Source organism: Bombina bombina, chromosome 1 (genome assembly GCF_027579735.1).
Source record: "Bombina bombina isolate aBomBom1 chromosome 1, aBomBom1.pri, whole genome shotgun sequence".
NCBI lineage: Eukaryota > Metazoa > Chordata > Amphibia > Anura > Bombinatoridae > Bombina > Bombina bombina.
In genome coordinates this window covers 1,331,279,048-1,331,305,341 of record NC_069499.1, presented here as the reverse complement: position 1 = coordinate 1,331,305,341, position 26,294 = coordinate 1,331,279,048, and positions in this window count along the sequence as shown.

The following is a 26,294-nucleotide window of genomic DNA, read 5'->3' as shown; positions in this document are numbered from 1 at the left end:
ATGGAAATTGAATGCCTAGTGATTAGTCATAGATGTTTCTCTGACTCAGTGATTAATACTATGTTACAGGCTCTTAAATCTGTTTCTAGGAAGATTTATTATCGAGTTTGGAAAACTTATATTTCATGGTGTTCTTCTCATAAATTTTCCTGACATTCTAGTAGAATTCCTAGAATTTTACAGTTTCTTCAGGATGGTTTGGATAAAGGTTTGCCTGCAATTTTCTTGAAGGGACAAATCTCTGCTCTTTCTGTTTTATTTCACAGAAAGATTGCTAAGCTTCCTGATATTCACTGTTTTGTGCAGGCTTTGGTCCGTATCAAGCCTGTCATTAAATCGATCTCTCCTCCTTGGAGTCTTAATTTGGTTTTGAAGGCTTTACAGGCTCCTCCATTTGAGCCTATGCATTCTTTGAAAATTAAACTACTTTCTTAGAAAGTGTTGTTCCTTTTGGCTATCTCTTCTGCTAGAAGAGTTTCCAAATTATCCGCTCTTTCTTTTACAAAGATATGACGAGTCCACGGATTTCATCCTTACTTGTGGGATATTAACCTCCTGCTAACAGGAAGTGGCAAAGAGCACCACAGCAGAGCTGTATATATAGCCCCTCCCTTCCCCTCCACCCTCGGTGCATACTATTTTCCTCAGGGGGATATGGAAGAAGATTTCTGCCCTGAGGTTTGATGATCTTAGCATTTGTAACTAAGATCCACGCTGGTTCCCACAAGACTTCTGAAGGTAACCATGAGACATCTTCAGTGTGGAGACCGGTTTCATGCTACAAGCAGCATTAAAGTATGTGCAGTCTATTTTTCTGAGGAGACTTGGTGTATCAGAACTGGCTGGCATTATTTCCCTTTATGGGAATGGGGTAAGCAGTAAAACCTATTTTAATAAGAGGGGTGTTACTGGAGTCCCTATTTTATATTTATCATTAGTTGATATTTGGGCATTATGTGACATGGGAGACAATATAAAAAACAATGTTTTATGTTTTTTATTTTTGGCACTTAAAACTTATTGGTTTTATGCTTGAGGGTTGTATTGTGTGTTATTTTTACTTTAGTGCAAAACTGCATTTCCATGCGGTGTTGTTTGGGCCAACTCTAACTTTGTGCAGAGTGTATTTTTATCTATCTTTTGACTACATGTTGATATAAGTACTTCTAAAGCCTTATTTCTGCCCTTGCTTCTGGGTGCAGTAATTTTTGGATTAACCAACGATATTAAGTTAAATTTGGGAATAATTTAACGTTTCTTGTGCATTTTGGAAAAATTGTTCACTTTTTCTTTTCTTAAAGGCACAGTACACGTTTTTTTCTAATGTTTATTTTATGCTACAAATAAGTGTTTAAACGACTTTTGTGGTATTACTAGTCTGTTCAACATGTCTGACATTGAGGTTTCTCATTGTTCTATGTGTTTAGAAGATATTGTGCAACCCCCTCTAACATTGTGTAACTTTTGTACTGAAAGGGCTTTACAATGTAAAAAGCATATTTTAAATAAAGTAAGTGTGCCTAAGGATGATTCTCAGTCTGAAGAGAATCAGGATATGCCATCCAATTCTCCCCAAGTGTCACAATCTTTTATGCCCACACAAGCAACGCCTAGTACTTCTTGTGCGTCTAATTCCTTTACTCTGCAGGAGATGGCTGCAATTATGTCAACTACTCTTACAGAGGTATTGTCTAAATTACCAGTGTTGCAGGGTAAACGCAGTAGGTCAAGAATTCATGTAAATACTGAATCCTCTGATGCTTTATTAGCTATTTCCAATGTTCCCTCACAGTGCTCTGAGTTGGGGATCAGGGAATTACTGTTTGAGGGGGAAATTTCTGATTCAGGGAATGTTTTGCCTCAGACAGATTCGGATGCTATGTCATTTAAATTTAAGCTTGAACACCTCCGCCTGTTGCTTAGGGAGGTTTTAGCGACTCTGGATGATTGTGATCCTTTTGTGATTCCTCCAGAGAAATTGTGTAAAATGGATAAATATTTGTATAAGTTCCTACTTACACTGATGTTTTTCCGGTTCCTAAGAGAATTTCGGAAATTATTAGTAAGGAATGGGATAGACCAGGTATACCGTTTTCTCCCTCTCCTAATTTTAAGAAAATGTTTCCTATATCAGATACCATTCGGGACTCATGGGAAACGGTCCCTAATGTAGAGGGAGTTCTATCTTCCCTAGCTAAGCGTACTACTATACCCATTGAGGATAGTTGTGCTTTCAAGGATCCTATGGATAAGAAATTAGAGGGTCTATTAAAGAAATTATTTGTTAATCAGGGATTTCTTTTACAATCTACGGCTTGCATTGTTCCAGTAACTACTGCAGCAGCTTTTTGGTTTGAGGCTCTAGAAGAGTATCTTAAGGTTGAGACTCCATTAGATGACATTCTAGATAGAATTAAGGCTCTTAAGCTAGCTAATTCTTTTATTACTGATGTCGCTTTTCAAATTGCTAAATTAGCGGAAAAAAATGAAGGATTTGCTATTTTAGCATGTAGAGCATCTGCTGATGTGTCATCAAAACATAAGCTTTTAGCTATTTCCTTTTAAAGGTAAGACCCTTTTTGGGCCAGAATTGAAGGAGATCATTTCTGATATTACAGGAGGTAAGGGCCATGCCCTACCTCAGGATAGGTCGGTTAAAATGAGGGGTAAACAGAATAATTTTCGTTCCTTTCAGAACTTTAAAGGAGGACCCCCGCTTCTTCTTCTTCCACAAAGCAGGAAGGGAATTTTTCCCAATCTAAGTCAGTCTGGAGACCCAATCAGAACTGGAATAAGGGTAAACAATCCAAAAAATCCACTGCTGATGCTAAGACAGCATGAAGGGGTGGCACCCGATCCGAGACCGGATCTAGTTGGGGCAAGACTTTCTTTCTTTGCTCAGGCTTGGGCAAGAGATGTTCAGGATTCCTGGGCACTAGAAATAGTGACCCACGGTTATCAATTGGAATTCAAGGATTTTCTCCCAAGAGGGAGATTTCATCTTTCAAAATTATCTGCAAACCAGATAAAGAGAGAGGCATTCTTACGCTGTGTAAAAGACCTTTTTACTATGGGAGTAATCTGTCCTGTTCCAAAATTGGAACAGGGACAGGGGTTTTACGCAAACCTATTTGTGGTCCCCAAAAAAGAGGGAACGTTCAGACCCATTTTGGACCTCAAGTGTCTAAACAAATTTCTAAGGTTTGCCTTCTTGGACAAACATTATCAGTTCGTGGCTCTTCCTTTCAGGTTGGCCACAGCACCCAGAATCTTCATAAAGGTTCTAGGGTCTCTTTTGGCGGATCTCAGACTGTAAGGGATAGCGGTGGCGCCTTATCTGGACGATATTCTGATTCAGGCGTCAACATATCATCTGACAAAATCTCACACGGACACAGTGTTATCTTTTCTGAGAACTCACGGCTGGAAGGTGAACATAGAGAAGAGTTCACTTGTTCCACAGACAAGGGTTCCTTTCTTGGGAACTCTGATAGACTCGGTAGCCATGAAAGTATTTCTGACGGAGGTCAGAAAATCAAAGATTTTGAATACTTGCCGAGCACTTCTGTCCATTCCTCGGCCATCAGTGGCTCAGTGTATGGAGGTAATCGGATTGATGGTAGCGGCAATGGACATTGTTCTGTTTGCTCGCTTTCATCTCAGACCACTGCAACTGTGCATGCTCGGTCAGTGGAATGGGGATTATGCGGATTTATCTCCAGAGATAATTCTGGATCAAGAGACCAGAAACTCTCTTCTTTGGTGGTTGTCGCCAGATCATCTGTCCCAGGGGACTTGTTTCCGCAGACCCTCGTGGGTGATAGTGACAACAGATGCCAGCCTTCTGGGCTGGGGTGCAGTTTGGAACTCCCTGAAGGCTCAGGGTGTTTGGACTCAGGTGGAGTCTCTACTTCCAATCAATATTCTGGAACTGAGAGCAATATTAAATGCACTTCAGGCGTGGCCTCAGTTGGCTTCGGCCAAATTCATCAGATTTCAGTTGGACAACATAACGACTGTGGCATATGTCAATTATCAGGGGGGAACAAGGAGTTCCTTAGCAATGATAGAAGTATCCAAGATAATCAGTTGGGCAGAGGCCCACTCTTGTCATCTGTCAGCGATCTACATCCCAGGGGTAGAGAACTGGGAAGCAGATTTTCTAAGTCGACAGACTTTTAATCCGGGGGAGTGGGAACTTCACCCGGAGGTATTTGCCTCATTGATTCTCAGATGAGGCAGACCGGAATTGGATTTGGTGGCATCTCGTCAGAATGCCAAGCTTCCAAGATACGGATCCCGGTCAAGGGATCCTCAGGCCGAACTGAAACTTGGCAGTACCTTGGTTGTTCAGCCTAGCTTATGTGTTTCTGCAATTTCCTCTCCTCCCACGCGTGATTGCTCAAATCAAACAGGAGGGAGCTTCAGTGATCCTGATAGCGCCTGCGTGGCTACGCAGGACTTGGTATGCGGATCTAGTGGACATGTCCTCTCTGCCACCGTGGAAACTTCCGTTGGGACAGGACCTTCTCATTCAAGGTCCTTTCCAATATCCATTTTGAGGTTTAGGAAACTTTGCCCCTCCTGGTAGGATTGTACGTCACTAGCTCATTGACTTTTGCCAATATGAAAGAAATGAATTTATCAGGTAAGTTCTTACATAAATTATGTTTTTCTTGAAACACTTTTAAATAACTTGTGGTGATGTCGGATTGCAGTTTTGGAGACTTTATGACCCCAAGACGCAACTAACTTCTGCAATTATTCAGCTGTGATCCTTGGAGATATTTTAGCCATTTAAAACATCCTCTTCACAGTGAGTTGAGACAATATAATATACCTCCCCTTCCAGATTGATTCATAACATTTCCAGTTTACTGGAACTTCTCAATTATTGCCCTGATGGTGGAAATGGGCATTTTCAATGCTTTTGCTATTTTCTTATAGCCACTTCCCATTTTGTGAAGCTCAAACACCTTTTGCCGCACATCACAGCTATATTCCTTGGTCTTATTTATTGTCATTAATGACTAAGGGAATTTGGCCTATGTGTTACCTCATATTTATACCCCTGGGAAACAGGAAGTCATGGTTGAACAATTTTCTGTTCCTATTCACCCAGGCGTACACATTTTTTTTAAATATCAAAGGGAATATACTTCAAATATATTTTCTCATATGAATTCACAGGGGTGCAAATAATTGTGCCACACATAGACTTAACAAAGATATTTTTATTAATGTTTTTATAAACCTTTGTTGTATTTCAAATTGTTTAATATCCATGAGAGCAGAGTATTTTTGTGTAGTTTTTGAACAAAAGATCAAAAGGTTAAACAATAAAGACAATTTTTAACAGCCTTCTTTGCTCATATTTACCAAGGGTGCCAATATAAGTGGAGGGCACAGTAGATCCACAGGTTTTGTTCTTGTACAAACAATGCGTGCTTGGCAAAAGGGTTACTGTTTGTCATTTTGCTTATTTTTGCAGTGTCAAATTTATGTTTTTATTTACCTCATCAGTGTTCCCAACTCCAGTGGCGTTAATGATTTAAATAAATAAATAAATGAAAAAATCTTTAAAGCTTGCTATGCAGCTTTCATCTATGTGGGGATGCCACTGCGACTGTAGCCAACTCAGATCTTATTCTGTCAACTCTTCCCATTTGAGGGTGATTATCCTCCTTACTTTTGAGTTCAGGACCTGGGTCATGCTGCGGATGAGGTTTCCAATTGATTAGATGTCCAATGGATATTTCTTCTATTTTATTTCCGATGAATGGGACAAGGGTAAATTAGGCAAACTGGTTGTGCTCTTTTCACCAGTCTAGGTTCCTGTCAGACCATTGTATACTCATTACAATTGGCTTGCCAGAGATGAAAATCTCTATTTCAAGTTACCATAAATCAGTTTACAGCTTCAACTGCTATTTCACTTGCAGGGTTTTATTTGCGTCCACTGCAACTATGCATATAATGGCTGTGGTATGGAGATCACACACCTATCTATTCCAGTACATTATTCTACTCCGTTAAACAGACAGTCTTTCCCTTGATGTATATTTCTTTCATGTAATTAGCAAGAGTCCATGAGCTAGTGACGTATGGGATATACATTCCTACCAGGAGGGGCAAAGTTTCCCAAACCTCAAAATGCCTATAAATACACCCCTCACCACACCCACAATTCAGTTTTACAAACTTTGCCTCCCATGGAGGTGGTGAAGTAAGTTTGTGCTAGATTCTACGTTGATATGCGCTTCGCAGCAGGCTGGAGCCCGGTTTTCCTCTCAGAGTGCAGTGAATGTCAGAGGGATGTGAAGAGAGTATTGCCTATTTGAATACAATGGTCTTCCTCTAGGGGATCTATTTCATAGGTTCTCTGTTATCGGTCGTAGAGATTTCTTCTCCTACCTCCCTTTTCAGATCGACGATATACTCTTATATACCATTACCTCTACTGATTCTCGTTTCAGTACTGGTTTGGCTGTTTACTATATGTAGATGAGTGTCTTAGGGTAAGTAAGTCTTATTTTATTATGACACTCTAAAGCTATGGTTGGGCACTTTATTTGTAAAGTTCTAAATATATGTGTTTAAACTTATATTTGCCATGATTCAGGATAATCAGTATTCCTTATTTCAGACAGTCAGTTTCATTATTTGGGATAATGCATCTGAAATATTTTTTTCTTACCTTAAAAGAATTTTTTTTCAATTGACTTTTTTTTCCCTGTGGGCTGTTAGGCTCCCGGGGGCTGAAAATGCTACAATTTATTGCGTCATTCTTGGCGCTGACTTTTTTGGCGCAAAAATTTTGTCATTTCCGGCGCCCTAATTGACGCCGGAAGTTTGTTCATGGTTGCGTCATTTTTTTGATGTTCAGACGTTTTTTTGCGCCAATATTGTGGGCGTCGTTTTTTTCGACGTCACAGGATGTGGCGTCATACTTGGCGCCAAAAAATATGGGCGTTGTACTTGGTGCCAATAATGTGGGCGTCATTCTTGGCGCCAAAAAATGTGGGCGTCATTCTTGTCTCCACCTTTTTTTTCACATTATTTCAGTCTCATTTTTCATTGCTTCTGGTTGCTAGAGGCTTGTTCATTTGGTATTTTTTTCCCATTCCTGAAACTGTCATTTAAGGAATTTGATAATTTTGCTTTATATGTTGTTTTTTCTATTACATATTGCAAGATGTCTCAACCTGACCCTGGATCAGAATCTACTTCTGGAAAGACGCTGCCTGATGCTGGTTCTACCAAAGTTAAGTGCATCTGTTGTAAACTTTTGGTAACTGTTCCTCCGGCTCTTGTTTGTGATAACTGTCATGATAAACTTTCTAATGCAGATTGTATTTCCATTAGTAATAATCCATTACCTGTTGTTGTTCCTTCAACATCTAATGTTCAGGATGTCCCTGTTAATGTAAAAGAATTTGTTTCTAAATCTATTAGGAAGGCTCTGTCTGTTATTCCTCCTTCCAGTAAACGTAAAAGGTCTTTTACAACTTCTCATATTTCAGATGAATTTTTAAGTGACCGTCATCATTCTGACTTATCTGTTTCTGATGAGGATCTATCTGGTTCAGAAGATTCTGCCTCAGATATTGACACTGATAAATCTTCATATTTATTTAAGATGGAGTTTATTCGTTCTTTACTTAAAGAAGTGTTAATTGCATTAGATATGGAGGAGTCTAGTCCTCTTGATACTAAATCTACTAAGCGTTTAAATTCGGTTTTCAAACCTCATGTAGTTATTCCAGAAGTTTTTCCAGTTCCTGATGCTATTTCAGAAGTAATTTCTAGGGAATGGAATAGTATGGGTACTTCATTTACTCCTTCTCAAAGGTTTAAGAAATTGTACCCTGTGCCATCTGATAGATTAGAGTTTTGGGACAAAATCCCTAAAGTTGATGGGGCTATTTCTACTCTTGCTAAAGATACTACTATTCCTACGGCGGATAGTACTTCTTTTAAGGATCCTTTAGATAGGAAGCTTGAATCCTTTCTAAGGAGAGCTTATTTATGTTCAGGTAATCTTCTTAGACCTGCTATTTCTTTGGCTGATGTTGCTGCAGCTTCCACTTTCTGGTTGGAGGCTTTAGCGCAACAACTGTCAGACCATAATGCTTATAGCATTGTTAAACTTCTTCAACATGCTAATAACTTTATTTGTGATGCCATTTTTTATATCATTAGAATTGATGTCAGGTATATGTCTTTAGCTATTTTAGCTAGAAGAGCTTTATGGTTTAAATCTTGGAATGCAGATATGACTTCTAAGTCAACTTTGCTTTCTCTTTCTTTCCAAGGTAATAAATTATTTGGTTCATAGTTGGATTCTATTATTTCAACTGTTACTGGGGGGAAAGGAACCTTTTTGCCTCAGGACAAAAAATCTAAAGGTAAATACAGGGCTGCTAATCGTTTTCGTTCCTTTCGTCAGAATAAAGAACAGAAGCCTGACCCTTCCCCTAAAGGAACGGTTTCCGTTTGGAAACCTTCTCCAGTCTGAAATAAATCCAAGGCTTTTAGAAAGTCAAAACCAGCTCCCAAATCCGCATGAAGGTGCGGCCCTCATTCCAGCACAGCTGGTAGGGGGCAGGTTACGATTTTTCAAAGATATTTGGATCAGTTCGATTCACAGTCTTTGGATTCAGAACATTGTTTCTCAAGGGTACAGAATAGGTTTCAAGATAAGACCACCTGTGAGAAGATTTTTTCTCTCTCGCATTCCAGTAAACCCAGTGAAGGTTCAGGCATTTCTGAAATGTGTTTCAGATCTAGAGTTGGCTGGGGTAATTGTGCCAGTTCCAGTTCTGGAACGGGGTCTGGGGTTTTACTCAAATCTATTCATTGTACCAAAGAAGGAGAATTCCTTCAGACCAGTTCTGGATCTAAAAATATTGAATCGTTATGTAAGGATACCAACATTCAAAATGGTGACTATAAGGACTATTCTGCCTTTTGTTCAGCAAGGGCATTATATGTCCACAATAGATTTACAGGATGCATATCTTCATATTCCAATTCATCCAGATCACTATCAGTTTCTTAGATTCTCTTTTCTAGACAAGCATTACCAGTTTGTTGCCCTTCTGTTTGGCCTAGCAACAGCTCCAAGGATCTTTTCAAAGGTTCTCTGTGCCCTTCTCTCTGTAATCAGAGAACAGGGTATTGCGGTATTTCCTTATTTGGACGATATCTTGGTACTTGCTCAGTCTTTACATTCTGCAGAATCTCATACGAATCAACTTGTGTTGTTTCTTCAAAGACATGGTTGGAGGATCAATTTACCAAAGAGTTCTTTGATTCCTCAGACAAAGGTAACCTTTTTGGGTTTTCAAATAGATTCAGTGTCCATGACTTTGTCTCTAACAGAAAAGAGACGTCTGAAGTTGGTTTCAGCTTGTCGAAACCTTCAGTCTCAATCATTCCCTTCGGTAGCTTTGTGCATGGAAATTCTAGGTCTCATGACTGCTGCATCGGACGCGATCCCCTTTGCCCGTTTTCACATGAGACCTCTTCAGCTTTGTATGCTGAACCAGTGGTGCAAGGATTATACAAAGATATCACAAATAATATCCTTAAATCCCAATGCTCGATCTTCTCTGACTTGGTGGTTGAATCACCATCGTCTAATTCAAGGGGCCTCTTTTGTTCGTCCAACCTGGACTGTAATCTCATCAGATGCGAGTCTTTCAGGTTGGGGAGCTGTATGGGGATCTCTGACAGCGCAGGGGGTTTGGGAATCTCAGGAGGCGAGATTACCAATCAACATTTTGGAACTCCGTGCGATTTTCAGAGCTCTTCAGTCATGGCCTCTTCTGAAGAGAGAATCGTTTATTTGTTTTTAGACAGACAATGTCACAACCGTTGGCGTATGTCAATCATCAAGGTGGGACTCACAGTCCTCAAGCTATGAAAGAAGTATCTTGGATACTTGTATGGGCGGAATCCAGCTCCTGTCTAATTTCTGCGGTTCACATCCCAGGTGTAGACAATTGGGAAGCGGATTATCTCAGTCGCCAGACGTTACATCCGGGCGAATGGTCTCTTCACCCAGAGGTATTTCTTCAGATTGTTCAAATCTGGGGACTTCCAGAAATAGATCTGATGGCCTCTCATCTAAACAAGAAACTTCCCAGGTATCTGTCCAGATCCAGGGATCCTCAGGCGGAAGCAGTGGACGCGTTGTCGCTTCCTTGGAATTATCATCCTGCCTATATCTTTCCGCCTCTAGTTCTTCTTCCAAGAGTGATTTCCAAATTTCTAATGGAACGTTCGTTTGTACTGCTGGTGGCTCCAGCATGGCCTCACAGGTTTTGGTATGCGGATCTCATTCGGATGGCCAGTTGCCAACCTTGGACACTTCCGTTAAGACCAGACCTTCTATCTCAAGGCCCATTTTTCCATCAGGATCTCAAATCATTAAATTTGAAGGTATGGAAATTGAACGCTTGATTCTTAGTCATAGAGGTTTCTCTGACTCAGTAATTAATACTATGTTACAGGCTCGTAAATCTGTGTCTAGGAAGATTTATTATCGAGTCTGGAAGACTTACATTTCTTGGTGTTCCTCTCATAAATTCTCCTGGCATTCTTTTAGAATTCCTAGAATTTTACAGTTTCTTCAGGATGGTTTGGATAAAAGTTTATCTGCAAGTTCTTTGAAAGGACAAATCTCTGCTCTTTCTGTTCTTTTTCACAGAAAGATTGCTAATCTTCCTGATATTCATTGTTTTGTACAGGCTTTGGTTCGTATCAAGCCTGTCATTAAGTCAATCTCTCCTCCTTGGAGTCTTAATTTGGTTTTGAGGGCTATACAGGCTCCTCCGTTTGAACCTATGCATTCTCTAGATATTATATTATTTTCTTGGAAAGTTTTGTTCCTTTTGGCGATCTCTTCTGCTAGAAGAGTTTCTGAGTTATCTGCTCTTTCTTGTGAATCTCCTTTTCTGATTTTTCATCAGGATAAGGCGGTGTTGTGTACTTCATTTCAATTTTTACCTAAGGTTGTGAATTCTAACAACATTAGTAGAGAAATTGTTGTCCCTTCATTGTGTCCTAATCCTAAGAATTCTCTGGAAAGATCTTTACATTCTTTGGATGTAGTAAGAGCTTTGAAATATTATGTTGAAGCTACTAAAGATTTTAGAAAGACTTCTAGTCTATTTGTTATCTTTTCTGGTTCCAGGAAAGGTCAGAAAGCTTCTGCCATTTCTTTGGCGTCTTGGTTAAAGTCTTTGATTCATCATGCTTATGTGGAGTCGGGTAAGTCCCCGCCTCAAAGGATTATGGCTCATTCTACTAGGTCAGTTTCTACTTCCTGGGCTTTTAGGAATGAAGCTTCTTTTGATCTGATTTGCAAAGCAGCAACTTGGTCTTCTTTGCATACTTTTACTAAATTCTTCCATTTTGATGTTTTCTCTTCTTCTGAAGCAGTTTTTGGTAGAAAAGTACTTCAGGCAGCTGTTTCAGTTTGATTCTTCTGCTTATGATTTCAGTTTTTTTCATTATTTAGATTAAAACTTTTGATTTGGGTTGTGGATTATTTTTTCAGCGGTATTGGCTGTCTTTATTTTATCCCTCCCTCTCTAGTGACTCTTGCGTAGAAGTTCCACATCTTGGGTATCTGCTATCCCATACGTCACTAGCTCATGGACTCTTGCCAATTACATGAAAGAAAACATAATTTATGTAAGAACTTACCTGATAAATTAATTTCTTTCATATTAGCAAGAGTCCATGAGACCCACCCTTTTTGTGGTGGTTATGATTTTTTTGTATAAACCACAATTATTCCAATTCCTTATTTTTGATGCTTTCGCTCCTTTCTTATCACCCCACTTCTTGGCTATTCGTTAAACTGAATTGCGGGTGTGGTGAGGGGTGTATTTATAGGCATTTTGAGGTTTGGGAAACTTTGCCCCTCCTGGTAGGAATGTATATCCCATACGTCACTAGCTCATGGACTCTTGCTAATATGAAAGAAATGAATTTATCAGGTAAGTTCTTACATAAATTATGTTTTCCTATTCCTGTGTTTCACGGTATGGTTTCATTATGTCCCGCATGGGACATGCTCTCCCCTGAAACCAGCTGGTTATGTTGGGAGGTTGTCTGTAATTCTCAAAGCTCTCAGGATTTGGGTCATCTCAACTGTTGTTGAAACTCCATGAAATCCTAATCCATATTTGGAAGAGTCTGCCAGTACTTTTCTTTGATACAGGTAGTGAGAGTCCACAGCCCATTACTCCTGGGAATTACTCGTCTCTACCAGTAGAAATAGGCAAAGATTCCCAAACCCCAAGAGCCCTATAAAACGCATCCCACCTAACACACACATACCTCAGTCTTTACTTTGCCTCCGCTGGAGGTGTTTGAAGAATGAAGATTTCCATCAGAGGGATGTATATGGGGTATGGTTTGTGATTCTTTTTCACCTCATGGGAAATTTTTAATAAACCACCTTTAATTGGTCGCAGAGACTTGTCTTTTGCCTCCCTTTATTGGTCTACAATATATTCCTATTCCTTAAACCTCTGCTGACACGTTTCAGTACTGCTTTGGCTGTCTGCTGCTTATTTGCTGATGGGGTGTCTATTGGTAAGTACCATTTATTATACATTTTGGACACTACAGCAATGTTATGAGCACTTTTTAAATTTGTATATTTTTGAAAATATATATATAGCCCTGGGACAGAGATTTTTACACTATTCCCTTACTGTTTTGCGTGTGTCGGCTTTTCAGGATCTCTTAGTTTGAATTTCGCACGTCAACCTTTAGGTTTACGCTTGTTGCGGTAGCGCACATTGGGTTAACACTTGTCGGGTCAGCGAACTTTCCTTTAGTCTTTCAAAAGTTCTTTCGCGCATCTGCCAGTTTAAGCCTGCCGGGTTACCGTTTGTTCATCCTCGTTATCTGCCTTTGGATGTTATGTTAATGTCTCCTGCTTTGATTTGCAGTTTGGCTTAGCATGCATTGTACCTGTGCGTTTATTTCAAAAGCTACTTAGGAAGGGGTAATTTTTTGATTTCCATTCCTCAAGAGCTTTTTAAGGCAGTTATAGTGTTTTTTGCATTGCTTTACCTTCTCCAACTCATTTATGTGGCTTATGTTTAGAATTGTTTATGCAATCAGACCAACCTAATGCTGTTTCTTTGGGTATTAATGCACCTTCTGTTTGTTCATTCCTGCAGAATACTTTGACATTTTTTAACAAGGCTGCAGTTTCTTAAGCGCTGGATGCTCTCCCACCTTCAAACAAGCGTAAGGTCAGTTCAGATTTTATCTTCAATAAGTTCTATGTGACCTGAAACCAGGGATTCTGTTTTGTCTTCATATGGTGAAGTTTACTCTGATAATGAGAAATCTTCATCTGATATTGAACCTGATATTTCCTCTTTTTTTGTTTAATGTTGAACATATTCGTTCTCTCTTATAAGAAGGTCTTAATTACTTTAGGGGGTAAAAGATCCTAAAGTTTCTGATGATGGCCTTGTAATCTTTTAAATTCAGTTTTTAAGACTTGTTAATCTCCCTGAGATTCTCCCTACTCCTGATGCTGTCATGATTTCTACGGAATAGTCTAAGCCAGGTAATTTGATAACCCTTCTGCAAGGTTTAAAAAATGATATCCTTAACTGCTGCTAATATTGATTTGTGGTGGACAGGTCCCAAGGTTAATTGGGCAATTTCCACTCTGGATAAACGTAACCACTATTCCTTTGGAAGACAGTACTTCTTTTAAAGACACTTTAGAGAGGGGCCTTTTTACATGCAGGCTATTTTTTCAGACAAACTATTTCTATTGCTGATGTAGCTGCTTCTTCTACTTACTGGGTGCCTAGTCTTTCAGAGCAGTATTCTGATGACTCTGCTAGTGCAAATCTTTTGGGTTTACTCGAGTTTCAAAATTTATTTGTGATGCTGTATTTGATATTATGAAGATTGATGTCAAAAGCATGTCTTTGGCAGTCCTTGCTAGGAAAGCCTTATGGCTTAAATCCTGGTCTTCTGATACAGTGTCAAAATCCAGATTATTATCTCTTTCCTTTCAGGAAAATAAATAGTTTGGCTCGGATTTAGATTCAATTATATCTTCTGTTACTGGAGGTAAAGTTGCTTTCTTTCATGTAATTAGCAAGAGTCCATGAGCTAGTGACGTATGGGATATACATTCCTACCAGGAGGGGCAAAGTTTCCCAAACCTCAAAATGCCTATAAATACACCCCTCACCACACCCACAATTCAGTTTTACAAACTTTGCCTCCGATGGAGGTGGTGAAGTAAGTTTGTGCTAGATTCTACGTTGATATGCGCTCCGCAGCAAGTTGGAGCCCGGTTTTCCTCTCAGCGTGCAGTGAATGTCAGAGGGATGTGAGGAGAGTATTGCCTATTTGAATGCAGTGATCTCCTTCTAAGGGGTCTATTTCATAGGTTCTCTGTTATCGGTCGTAGAGATTCATCTCTTACCTCCCTTTTCAGATCGAGGATATACTCTTATATATACCATTACCTCTGCTGATTCTCGTTTCAGTACTGGTTTGGCTATCTGCTATATGTAGATGAGTGTCCTGGGGTAAGTAAGTCTTATTTTCTGTGACACTCCAAGCTATGGTTGGGCACTTTGTTTATAAAGTTCTAAATATATGTATTCAAACATTTATTTGCCTTGACTCAGAATGTTCAACTTTCCTTATTTTCAGACAGTCAGTTTCATATTTGGGATAATGCATTTTGATTTGACCATTTTTTCTTACCTTAAAATTTGACTTTTTCCCTGTGGGCTGTTAGGCTCGCGGGGGCTGAAAATGCTTCATTTTATTGCGTCATTCTTGGCGCGGACTTTTTTGGCGCAAAAATTCTATTTTCGTTTCCGGCGTCATACGTGTCGCCGGAAGTTGTGTCATTCTTTGACGTTATTTCGCGCCAAAAATGTCGGCGTTCCGGATGTGGCGTCATTTTTGGCGCCAAAAAGCATTTAGGCGCCAAATAATGTGGGCGTCTTATTTGGCGCGAAAAAATATGGGCGTCGCTTTTGTCTCCACATTATTTAAGTCTCATTTTTTATTGCTTCTGGTTGCTAGAAGCTTGTTCTTTGGCATTCTTTCCCATTCCTGAAACTGTCATTTAAGGAATTTGATCAATTTTGCTTTATATGTTGTTTTTTCTCTTACATATTGCAAGATGTCTCACGTTGCATCTGAGCCAGAAGATACTACAGGAAAATCGCTGTCAAGTGCTGAATCTACCAAAGCTAAGTGAACTTTTGGTAGCTATTTCTCCAGCTGTTGTTTGTATTGATTGTCATGACAAACTTGTTAAAGCAGATAATATTTCCTTTAGTAAAGTACCATTGCCTGTTGCAGTTCCCTCAACATCTAAGGTGCAGAATGTTCCTGATAATATAAGAGATTTTGTTTCTGAATCCATAAAGAAGGCTATGTCTGTTATTTCTCCTTCTAGTAAACGTAAAAAATCTTTTAAAACTTCTCTCCCTACAGATGAATTTTTAAATGAACATCATCATTCTGATTCTGATGACTCCTCTGGTTCAGAGGATTCTGTCTCTGAGGTTGATGCTGATAAATCTTCATATTTATTTAAAATGGAATTTATTCGTTCTTTACTTAAAGAAGTTCTAATTGCTTTAGAAATAGAGGATTCTAGTCCTCTTGATACTAATTCTAAACGTTTAGATAAGGTATTTAAAGCTCCTGTGGTTATTCCAGAAGTTTTTCCTGTTCCTAATGCTATTTCTGCAGTAATTTCCAAAGAATGGGATAAATTGGGTAATTCATTTACTCCTTCTAAACGTTTTAAGCATTTATATCCTGTGCCGTCTGACAGATTAGAATTTTGGGACAAAATCCCTAAAGTTGATGGGGCTATTTCTACCCTTGCTAAACGTACTACTATTCCTACGTCAGATGGTACTTCGTTTAAGGATCCTCTAGATAGGAAAATTGAGTCCTTTCTAAGAAAAGCTTATCTGTGTTCAGGTAATCTTCTTAGACCTGCTATATCTTTGGCTGATGTTGCTGCAGCTTCAACTTTTTGGTTGGAAACTTTAGCGCAACAAGTAACACATCGTGATTCTCATGACATTATTATTCTTCTTCAGCATGCTAATAATTTTATCTGTGATGCCATTTTTTATATTATCAGAGTTGATGTCAGGTTTATGTCTCTAGCTATTTTAGCTAGAAGAGCTTTATGGCTTAAAACTTGGAATGCTGATATGGCTTCTAAATCAACTTTACTTTCTATTTCTTTCCAGGGTAACAAATTATTTGGTTCTCAGTTGGATTCCATCATTTCAACTGTTACTGGTGTAAAGGAACTTTTTTACCACAGGATAAAAAATCTAAAGGTAAAAGTAGAGCTAATAATCGTTTTCGTCCTTTTTTCCATCAGGATCTGAAATCCTTAAATTTAAAGGTATGGAGATTGAACGCTTGATTCTTGGTCAAAGAGGTTTCTCTGACTCTGTGATTAATACTATGTTACAGGCTCGTAAATCTGTATCTCGAGAGATATATTATAGAGTCTGGAAGACTTATATTTCTTGGTGTCTTTCTCATCATTTTTCTTGGCATTCTTTTAGAATACCGAGAATTTTACAGTTTCTTCAGGATGGTTTAGATAAGGGTTTGTCCGCAAGTTCTTTGAAAGGACAAATCTCTGCTCTTTCTGTTCTTTTTCACAGAAAGATTGCTATTCTTCCTGATATTCATTGTTTTGTACAAGCTTTGGTTCGTATAAAACCTGTCATTAAGTCAATTTCTCCTCCTTGGAGTTTGAATTTGGTTCTGGGAGCTCTTCAAGCTCCTCCGTTTGAACCTATGCATTCATTGGACATTAAATTACTTTCTTGGAAAGTTTTGTTCCTTTTGGCCATCTCTTCTGCTAGAAGAGTTTCTGAATTATCTGCTCTTTCTTGTGAGTCTCCTTTTCTGATTTTTCATCAGGATAAGGCGGTGTTGCGAACTTCTTTTGAATTTTTACCTAAAGTTGTGAATTCCAACAACATTAGTAGAGAAATTGTGGTTCCTTCATTATGTCCTAATCCTAAGAATTCTAAGGAGAAATCGTTGCATTCTTTGGATGTTGTTAGAGCTTTGAAATATTATGTTGAAGCTACGAAATCTTTCCGTAAGACTTCTAGTCTATTTGTTATCTTTTCCGGTTCTAGGAAAGGCCAGAAAGCTTCTGCCATTTCTTTGGCATCTTGGTTGAAATCTTTAATTCATCTTGCCTATGTTGAGTCGGGTAAAATTCCGCCTCAGAGAATTACAGCTCATTCTACTAGGTCAGTATCTACTTCCTGGGCGTTTAGGAATGAAGCTTCGGTTGACCAGATCTGCAAAGCAGCAACTTGGTCCTCTTTGCATACTTTTACTAAATTCTACCATTTTGATGTATTTTCTTCTTCTGAAGCAGTTTTTGGTAGAAAAGTACTTCAGGCAGCGGTTTCAGTTTGAATCTTCTGCTTATGTTTTTCGTTAAACTTTATTTTGGGTGTGGATTATTTTCAGCAGGAATTGGCTGTCTTTATTTTATCCCTCCCTCTCTAGTGACTCTTGTGTGGAAAGATCCACATCTTGGGTAGTCATTATCCCATACGTCACTAGCTCATGGACTCTTGCTAATTACATGAAAGAAAACATAATTTATGTAAGAACTTACCTGATAAATTCATTTCTTTCATATTAGCAAGAGTCCATGAGGCCCGCCCTTTTTTGTGGTGGTTATGATTTTGTATAAAGCACAATTATTCCAATTCCTTATTTTATATGCTTTCGCACTTTTTTATCACCCCACTTCTTGGCTATTCGTTAAACTGAATTGTGGGTGTGGTGAGGGGTGTATTTATAGGCATTTTGAGGTTTGGGAAACTTTGCCCCTCCTGGTAGGAATGTATATCCCATACGTCACTAGTTCATGGACTCTTGCTAATATGAAAGAAATGAATTTATCAGGTAAGTTCTTACATAAATTATGTTTTTCTTCCTCAGGACAGGAAGTCTAGAGAGAAATCTAAAGTTGCTAATCCTTTTCCTTCCTTTTGTCAGAATAAGGAACAAGAGGTTGACTCCTTTTGCTCAGAAGCAAGGCACCTCTGGTCCAGTCTGGAGACCTATTGCTGACTGGAACAAATCAAAGCAGGGTAAGAAATGTATTCATACTACCAAAACTGCATGAAGGTGTGGCCTCTGATCCAGATGTTCTGGTAGGGGGCAAATTAGGCCTTGTTCAGGGGGCTTGGTTTCAGTCGGTTCCAGATTCCTGGGTTCCAAATATAGTAAAATATTATATGAGGTTGAAAGAAGACAGAGTTCAATCTATACAAATCTTAATATACTTACAATAAAACTCCAATTGATCTTACATTAATCCCATTAAAAAAGGTGACTAATAGTTTCTCAGGGATATCAAATATGATTTAGAGCAAGTCCTCCCAGGGGAAGTTTTTTTGTGTCCAATGTTCCAAGAAATCCTGTAAAAGCTGAAGTTTTTTTTGTGTCCAATGTTCCAAGGAATCCTGTAAAAGCTCAAGCTTTTTCAATTCTGTCTCAGATCTGGAAATTATGGGAGTGATTGTTCCAGTTCCTTTGCAGGAATAGGGGATGGGATTTTATTCAAATCTATTCATTGCTCCAAACAAGGAAGGTACTTTCAGACGAGTTCTAGATCTGAAAGCTCTGAACAAGTTTGTAAGGATTCCATCTTTCAAAATGGAATTTATTAGGACTATTCTGCCTTTTTTGTTCATCAACCTCAGTTTATGTCCATAATAGATTTAAAGGATGCTTACCTTAATGTTCCTATTCACAAAGGTTTGCCTTTCTAGACAGGCATTTTAAGTTTGTTGCTCTTCCATTTGATTTGGCTACAGGTTCAAGAATATTCACAAAGGTTCTGGTGCCCTTTTGTCTGTGATCAGGTCTCAGGGTATTGCAGTGTTTCCATACCTGAACAACATCTTGGTTCAAGCTCCATCTTTTCCTTTAGCAGAATTTCACACCAACCGACTCCTGTTTCTTAAACAGCATGGTTGGAAGATAATTTTTCCAAAAAGTTCTTTGTTTCCTTTAGACAAAGGTAACTTTTTTTAAAATTTTGAAATAGTTTCAGTCTCCATGATGTCAGGGAATAGGTGAGTGACATTATGTAATATATATATATTTACATACATACATATATGATATATAGAGAGAGAATTAATTTGTATGTGAAAATCTGGCTAATGTAAGTTGCATTAAATTCTGAAATAAAAAATTAACCCAAACCAGTTGCTAGTTGAATACTCATAGGTTATCTGAAAAACACAATCAATGAGAAGACAGTCAAATGAAAGGAGATCACTTCAAAGGACCTTTTGATCACTGCCTGGTAATGTGTAATCAGCTAGCTTTCCTATTAGATCACCTGACCCCCTGTGGGGAGGGAGACAAGGGCCTCCATTACATATGCAGCGTCGCCCGCAAAATCCTCTGCTGCCAGATTTTACGCGATTTTGGTATTACATATACGGCGTAGCATACAAGTTACGTGCGTATATTTCACCCTTTGGACGTATTTTTTTAAGCCATAGACTAACATAGAATAGCCGCGCAATTTGGTATCCAATATCCAGCTCAAGGACTTATGTGGCGAAAATTGAGAAATCTTGCTCCATTTTTACCTCGCCATAAAAAGCAGCCGCAGCATGCCTTGCGCTGAGTATGGGAGCACCGTAACTCCCGAAAATGCCTGCGAAAAATAAACTAACACCTAACGCATGCACAATGTCTATCTACCTGTCAACCGCAATCCCCCACCGCAATAACTAATAAAGTCTATTAACCCCTAAACCGCCATAGCCCACAACGCAATAAACCTAACCCCTAACCTAACCCCCCCTAACCTAACACTCCCTAAATGAACTAAAATTACCTAATTTACAAAATACTAACGTTACTATTAAATGTAAATAAAACTAACACTACTTAAAAAATAAAAATAAACTAAGTATAAATAGGGATTTTACGTGTCGGGTTTATTTTTGGGAGGCGTGTTAGACTTTTACGGGAGATTTGTTATTTTCTTTACTTTTCTTAGGTGCCGGCAGTTTCTAAAGTGCCGTAAGTCACTGGCGACTCCAGAAATCTGTATTTACGCTCATTTCTGGACATCGCTAGTTTATCAGACTTACGGCACTTAGGAAATGCCGGCACCTTATATGTAATACCCCGATGTGCGAGGTGAAATTACGGGCGGCACGGGTTCCCATGCTTGCGCCGAAACCTGCGCCGTATATTTGATCTCGCCCTAGAAGTCTAAAACAAGGGGCAGAATTTTCAGGATGTAGAAATTAGCACAGGCGTATTGATAAACAAATTATTAATCACAGGACCTCCCTGAGCCTTCTAAATACACAGATACCCAGACGTGATGGCAGTTTAAATCTTGATTTCTTTCATGTAATTAGCAAGAGTCCATGAGCTAGTGACGTATGGGATATACATTCCTACCAGGAGGGGCAAAGTTTCCCAAACCTTAAAATGCCTATAAATACACCCCTCACCACACCCACAATTCAGTTTTACAAACTTTGCCTCCTATGGAGGTGGTGAAGTAAGTTTGTGCTAGATTCTACGTTGATATGCGCTCCGCAGCAAGTTGGGGCCCGGTTTTCCTCTCAGCGTGCAGTGAATGTCAGAGGGATGTGAGGAGAGTATTGCCTATTTGAATTCAATGATCTCCTTCTACGGGGTCTATTTCATAGGTTCTCTGTTATCGGTCGTGGAGATTCATCTCTTACCTCCCTTTTCAGATCGACGATATACTCTTATATATATACCATTACCTCTGCTGATTTTCGTTTCAGTACTGGTTTGGCTTTCTACAAACATGTAGATGAGTGTCCTGGGGTAAGTAAGTCTTATTTTCTGTGACACTCTAAAGCTATGGTTGGGCACTTTTTTATAAAGTTCTAAATATATGTATTCAAACATTTATTTGCCTTGACTCAGGATGTTCAACATTCCTTTTTTTCAGACAGTCAGTTTCATATTTGGGATAATGCATTTGAATCAATCATTTTTTCTTACCTTAAAAAATTTGACTTTTTCCCTGTGGGCTGTTAGGCTCGCGGGGGCTGAAAATGCTTAATTTTATTGCGTCATTCTTGGCGCGGACTTTTTTGGCGCAAAAATTCTTTCTGTTTCCGGCGTCATACGTGTCGCCGGAAGTTGCGTCATTTTTTTGACGTTCTTTTGCGCCAAAAATGTCGGCGTTCCGGATGTGGCGTCATTTTTGGCGCCAAAAGCATTTAGGCGCCAAATAATGTGGGCGTCTTATTTGGCGCTAAAAAAATATGGGCGTCGCTTTTGTCTCCACATTATTTAAGTCTCATTATTTATTGCTTCTGGTTGCTAGAAGCTTGTTCACTGGCATTTTTTTCCCATTTCTGAAACTGTCATTTAAGGAATTTGATCAATTTTGCTTTATATGTTGTTTTTTCTATTACATATTGCAAGATGTTCCACGTTGCAACTGAGTCAGAAGATACTTCAGGAAAATCACTGCCCGGTGCTGGAGCTACCAAGCTAAGTGTATCTGCTATAATTTTTGGTATCTGTTTCTCCAGCTGTTGTTTGTATTGCATGTCATGACAAAACTTATTTATGCAGATAAAAATTTCCTTTAGTACTGTTACATTACCTGTTGCTGTTCCGTCAACATCTAATTTTCAGAGTGTTCCTGATAAACATAAGAGATTTTATTTTTTAAATCCATTAAGAAGGCTATGTCTGTTATTTCTCCTTCTAGTTTACATAAAAGTCTTTTAAAACTTCTCTTTTTTCAGATGAATTTTTAAATGAACATCATCATTCTGATACTGATAATGGTTCTTCTGGTCCAGAGGTTTCTGTCTCAGAGGTTGATGCTGATAAATCTTTGTATTTGTTCAAGATGGAATTTATTCGTTCTTTATTTAAAGAAGTATTAATTGCATTAGAAATAGAGGATTCTGGTCCTCTTGATACTAAATCTAAACGTTTAAATAAGGTTTTTAAATCTCCTGTAGTTATTCCAGAAGTGTTTAATCTCCCTGATGCTATTTCTGAAGTAATTTCCAGGGAATGGAATAATTTGGGTAATTCTTTTACTCCTTCTAAACGTTTAAGCAAATATATCCTGTGCCATCTGACAGATTAGAGTTTTTTGGGACAAAATCCCTAAGGTTATGGGGCTGTCTCTACTCCTGCTAAATGTACTACTATTCCTACGGCAGATAGTACTTCATTTAAGGATCCTTTAGATAGGAAAATTGAATCCTTTCTAAGAAAAGCTTACTTATGTTCAGGTAATCTTCTTAGACCTGCTATATTTTTAGCGGATGTTGCTGCAGCTTCAACTTTTTGGTTAGAAGCTTTAGCGCAACAAGTAACAGATCATAATTTTATAGCATTATTATTATTCTATAACATGCTAATAATTTTATTGGTGATACCATCTTTTGATATCATTAGAGTTGATGTCAGGTATATGTCTCTAGCTATTTTAGCTAGAAAAGCTTTATGGATTAAACTTGGAATGCTGATATATCTTCTAAGTCAACTTTGCTTTCCCTTTCTTTCCAGGGTAATAAATTATTATCTCAACTGTTTCTGGAAGGAAGGGAACTTTTTTACCAAAGGATAAAAAATCTAAGGTAAATTTAGGTCTAATAATCATTTTTCGTTCCTTTCCTCACAACAAGGAACAAAAGCCTGATCCTTCATCCTCAGGAGCGGTATCAGTTTGGAAACTATTTCCAGTTTGGAATATATCCAAGCCTTATAGAAACCTATAGCCAGCTCCTAAGTACCCATGAAGGTGTGGCCCTTATTCCAGCTCAGCTGGTATGGGGCAGATTACGTTTTCTTCAAAGAAATTTGGATCAATTCCGTTCTCAATCTCTGGTTTCAGAACATTGTTTCAGAAAGGTACAGAATTGGCTTCAAGTTAAGGCCTCCTGCTAAGAGATTTTTTTCTTTCCCGTGTCCCAGTTAACACAGCAAAGGCTCAGCATTTCTGAAATGTGTTTCAGATCTAGAGTTGGCTGGAGTAATTATGCCAGTTCCAGTTCTGGAACAGGGGCTTCGGTTTTATTTTATCTCTTCATTGTACCAAAGAAGGTCAATTCCTTCAGACCAGTTCCGGATCTATCAATATTGAATCGTTATGTAAGGATACCAACATTCAAGATGGTTACTGTAGGACTATCCTGCCTTTTGTTTAGCAAGGGCATTATATGTCTACAATAGATTTACAGGATGTGTATCTGCATATTCCGATTCATCCAGATCACTTTTAGTGTCTGAGATTCTCTTTTTAGACAAGCATTACCAGTTTTGTGGCTCTACCGTTTGGCCTAGCCTCAGTTCCAAGAATTTTTTTCAAAGGTTCTCGGTGCCCTTCTTTCTGTAATCAGAGAACAGGGTTTTGGTATTTCCTTATTTGGACGATATCTTGGTACTTGCTCAGTCTTCTCATTTTCGAAGAATCTCATACGAATCGACTTGTGTTGTTTCTTCAAGTTCATGGTTGGAGGATCAATTTACCAATCAGTTCATTGATTCCTCAGACAAGGGTAACCTTTTTAGGTTTCTAGATAGATTCAGTGTCTATGACTCTGTCCTTGTCAGACAAGAGAAGTTTAACATTGATATCAGCTTGTCAAAACCTTCAGTCACAATCATTCCCTTTGGTAGCCTTATGCATGGAAATTTTAGGTCTTAGGACTGCCGCATCAGATGCGATCTCCTTTGCTCGTTTTCACATGCGACCTCTTCAGCTCTGTATGCTGAATCAATGGTGCAGGGATTACTCAAAGATATCTCAATTTAATATCTTTAAACCGATTATACGACACTCTCTGACATGGTGGACAGATCACCATCGTTTAGTTCAGGGGGCTTCTTTGTTCTTCTGACATGGACTATAATCTCAACAGATGCAAGTCTTACAGGTTGGGTAGCTGTGTGGGGGTATCTGATGGCACAAGGGGTTTGGGAATCTCAGGAGGTGAGATTTCCGATCAATATTTGGAACTCCGTGCAATTTTCAGAGCTCTTCAGTCTTGGCCTCTTCTGAAGAGAGAGTTGTTCATTTGTTTTCAGATAGACAATGTCACAACTGTGGCATACATCAATCATCAAGGAGGGACTCACAGTCCTCTGGCTATGAAAGAAGTATCTCGAATTTTGATTTGGGCGGAATCCAGCTCCTGTCTAATCTCTGCGGTTCATATCCCAGGTATGGACAATTGGAAAGCGGATTATCTCAGTCGCCAAACGTTGCACCTGGGCGAATGGTCTTCACCCAGAGGTATTTCCTCAGATTGTTCAAATGTGGGAACTCCCAGAAATAGATCTGATGGCTTCTCATCTAAACAAGAAACTTCCCTGGTATCTGTCCGGATCCCGGGATCTTCGGGCGGAGGCAGTGGATGCATTATCTCTTCCTTACAAGTGTCATCCTGCCTATATCTTTCCGCCTCTAGTTCTTCTTCCAAGGGTATTCTCCAATATTCTAAAGGAATGCTCGTTTGTCCTGCTGGTAGCTCCAGCATGGCCTCACAGGTTTTGGTATGCGGATCTTGTCCGGATGGCCTCTTGCCAGCTGTGGACTCTTCCGTTAAGACCAGTCTTTCTGTCTCAAGGTTCTTTCTTTCATGTAATTAGCAAGAGTCCATGAGCTAGTGACGTATGGGATATACATTCCTACCAGGAGGGGCAAAGTTTCCCAAACCTCAAAATGCCTATAAATACACCCCTCACCACACCCACAATTCAGTTTTACAAACTTTGCCTCCGATGGAGGTGGTGAAGTAAGTTTGTGCTAGATTCTACGTTGATATGCGCTCCGCAGCAAGTTGGAGCCCGGTTTTCCTCTCAGCGTGCAGTGAATGTCAGAGGGATGTGAGGAGAGTATTGCCTATTTGAATGCAGTGATCTCCTTCTAAGGGGTCTATTTCATAGGTTCTCTGTTATCGGTCGTAGAGATTCATCTCTTACCTCCCTTTTCAGATCGACGATATACTCTTATATATACCATTACCTCTGCTGATTCTCGTTTCAGTACTGGTTTGGCTATCTGCTATATGTAGATGAGTGTCCTGGGGTAAGTAAGTCTTATTTTCTGTGACACTCCAAGCTATGGTTGGGCACTTTGTTTATAAAGTTCTAAATATATGTATTCAAACATTTATTTGCCTTGACTCAGAATGTTCAACTTTCCTTATTTTCAGACAGTCAGTTTCATATTTGGGATAATGCATTTTGATTTGAACATTTTTTCTTACCTTAAAATTTGACTTTTTCCCTGTGGGCTGTTAGGCTCGCGGGGGCTGAAAATGCTTCATTTTATTGCGTCATTCTTGGCGCGGACTTTTTTGGCGCAAAAATTCTATTTCCGTTTCCGGCGTCATACGTGTCGCCGGAAGTTGCGTCATTCTTTGACGTTATTTCGCGCCAAAAATGTCGGCGTTCCGGATGTGGCGTCATTTTTGGCGCCAAAAAGCATTTAGGCGCCAAATAATGTGGGCGTCTTATTTGGCGCGAAAAAATATGGGCGTCGCTTTTGTCTCCACATTATTTAAGTCTCATTTTTTATTGCTTCTGGTTGCTAGAAGCTTGTTCTTTGGCATTCTTTCCCATTCCTGAAACTGTCATTTAAGGAATTTGATCAATTTTGCTTTATATGTTGTTTTTTCTCTTACATATTGCAAGATGTCTCACGTTGCATTTGAGCCAGAAGATACTACAGGAAAATCGCTGTCAAGTGCTGAATCTACCAAAGCTAAGTGTATCTGCTGTAAACTTTTGGTAGCTATTTCTCCAGCTGTTGTTTGTATTGATTGTCATGACAAACTTGTTAAAGCAGATAATATTTCCTTTAGTAAAGTACCATTGCCTGTTGCAGTTCCCTCAACATCTAAGGTGCAGAATGTTCCTGATAATATAAGAGATTTTGTTTCTGAATCCATAAAGAAGGCTATGTCTGTTATTTCTCCTTCTAGTAAACGTAAAAAATCTTTTAAAACTTCTCTCCCTACAGATGAATTTTTAAATGAACATCATCATTCTGATTCTGATGACTCCTCTGGTTCAGAGGATTCTGTCTCTGAGGTTGATGCTGATAAATCTTCATATTTATTTAAAATGGAATTTATTCGTTCTTTACTTAAAGAAGTTCTAATTGCTTTAGAAATAGAGGATTCTAGTCCTCTTGATACTAATTCTAAACG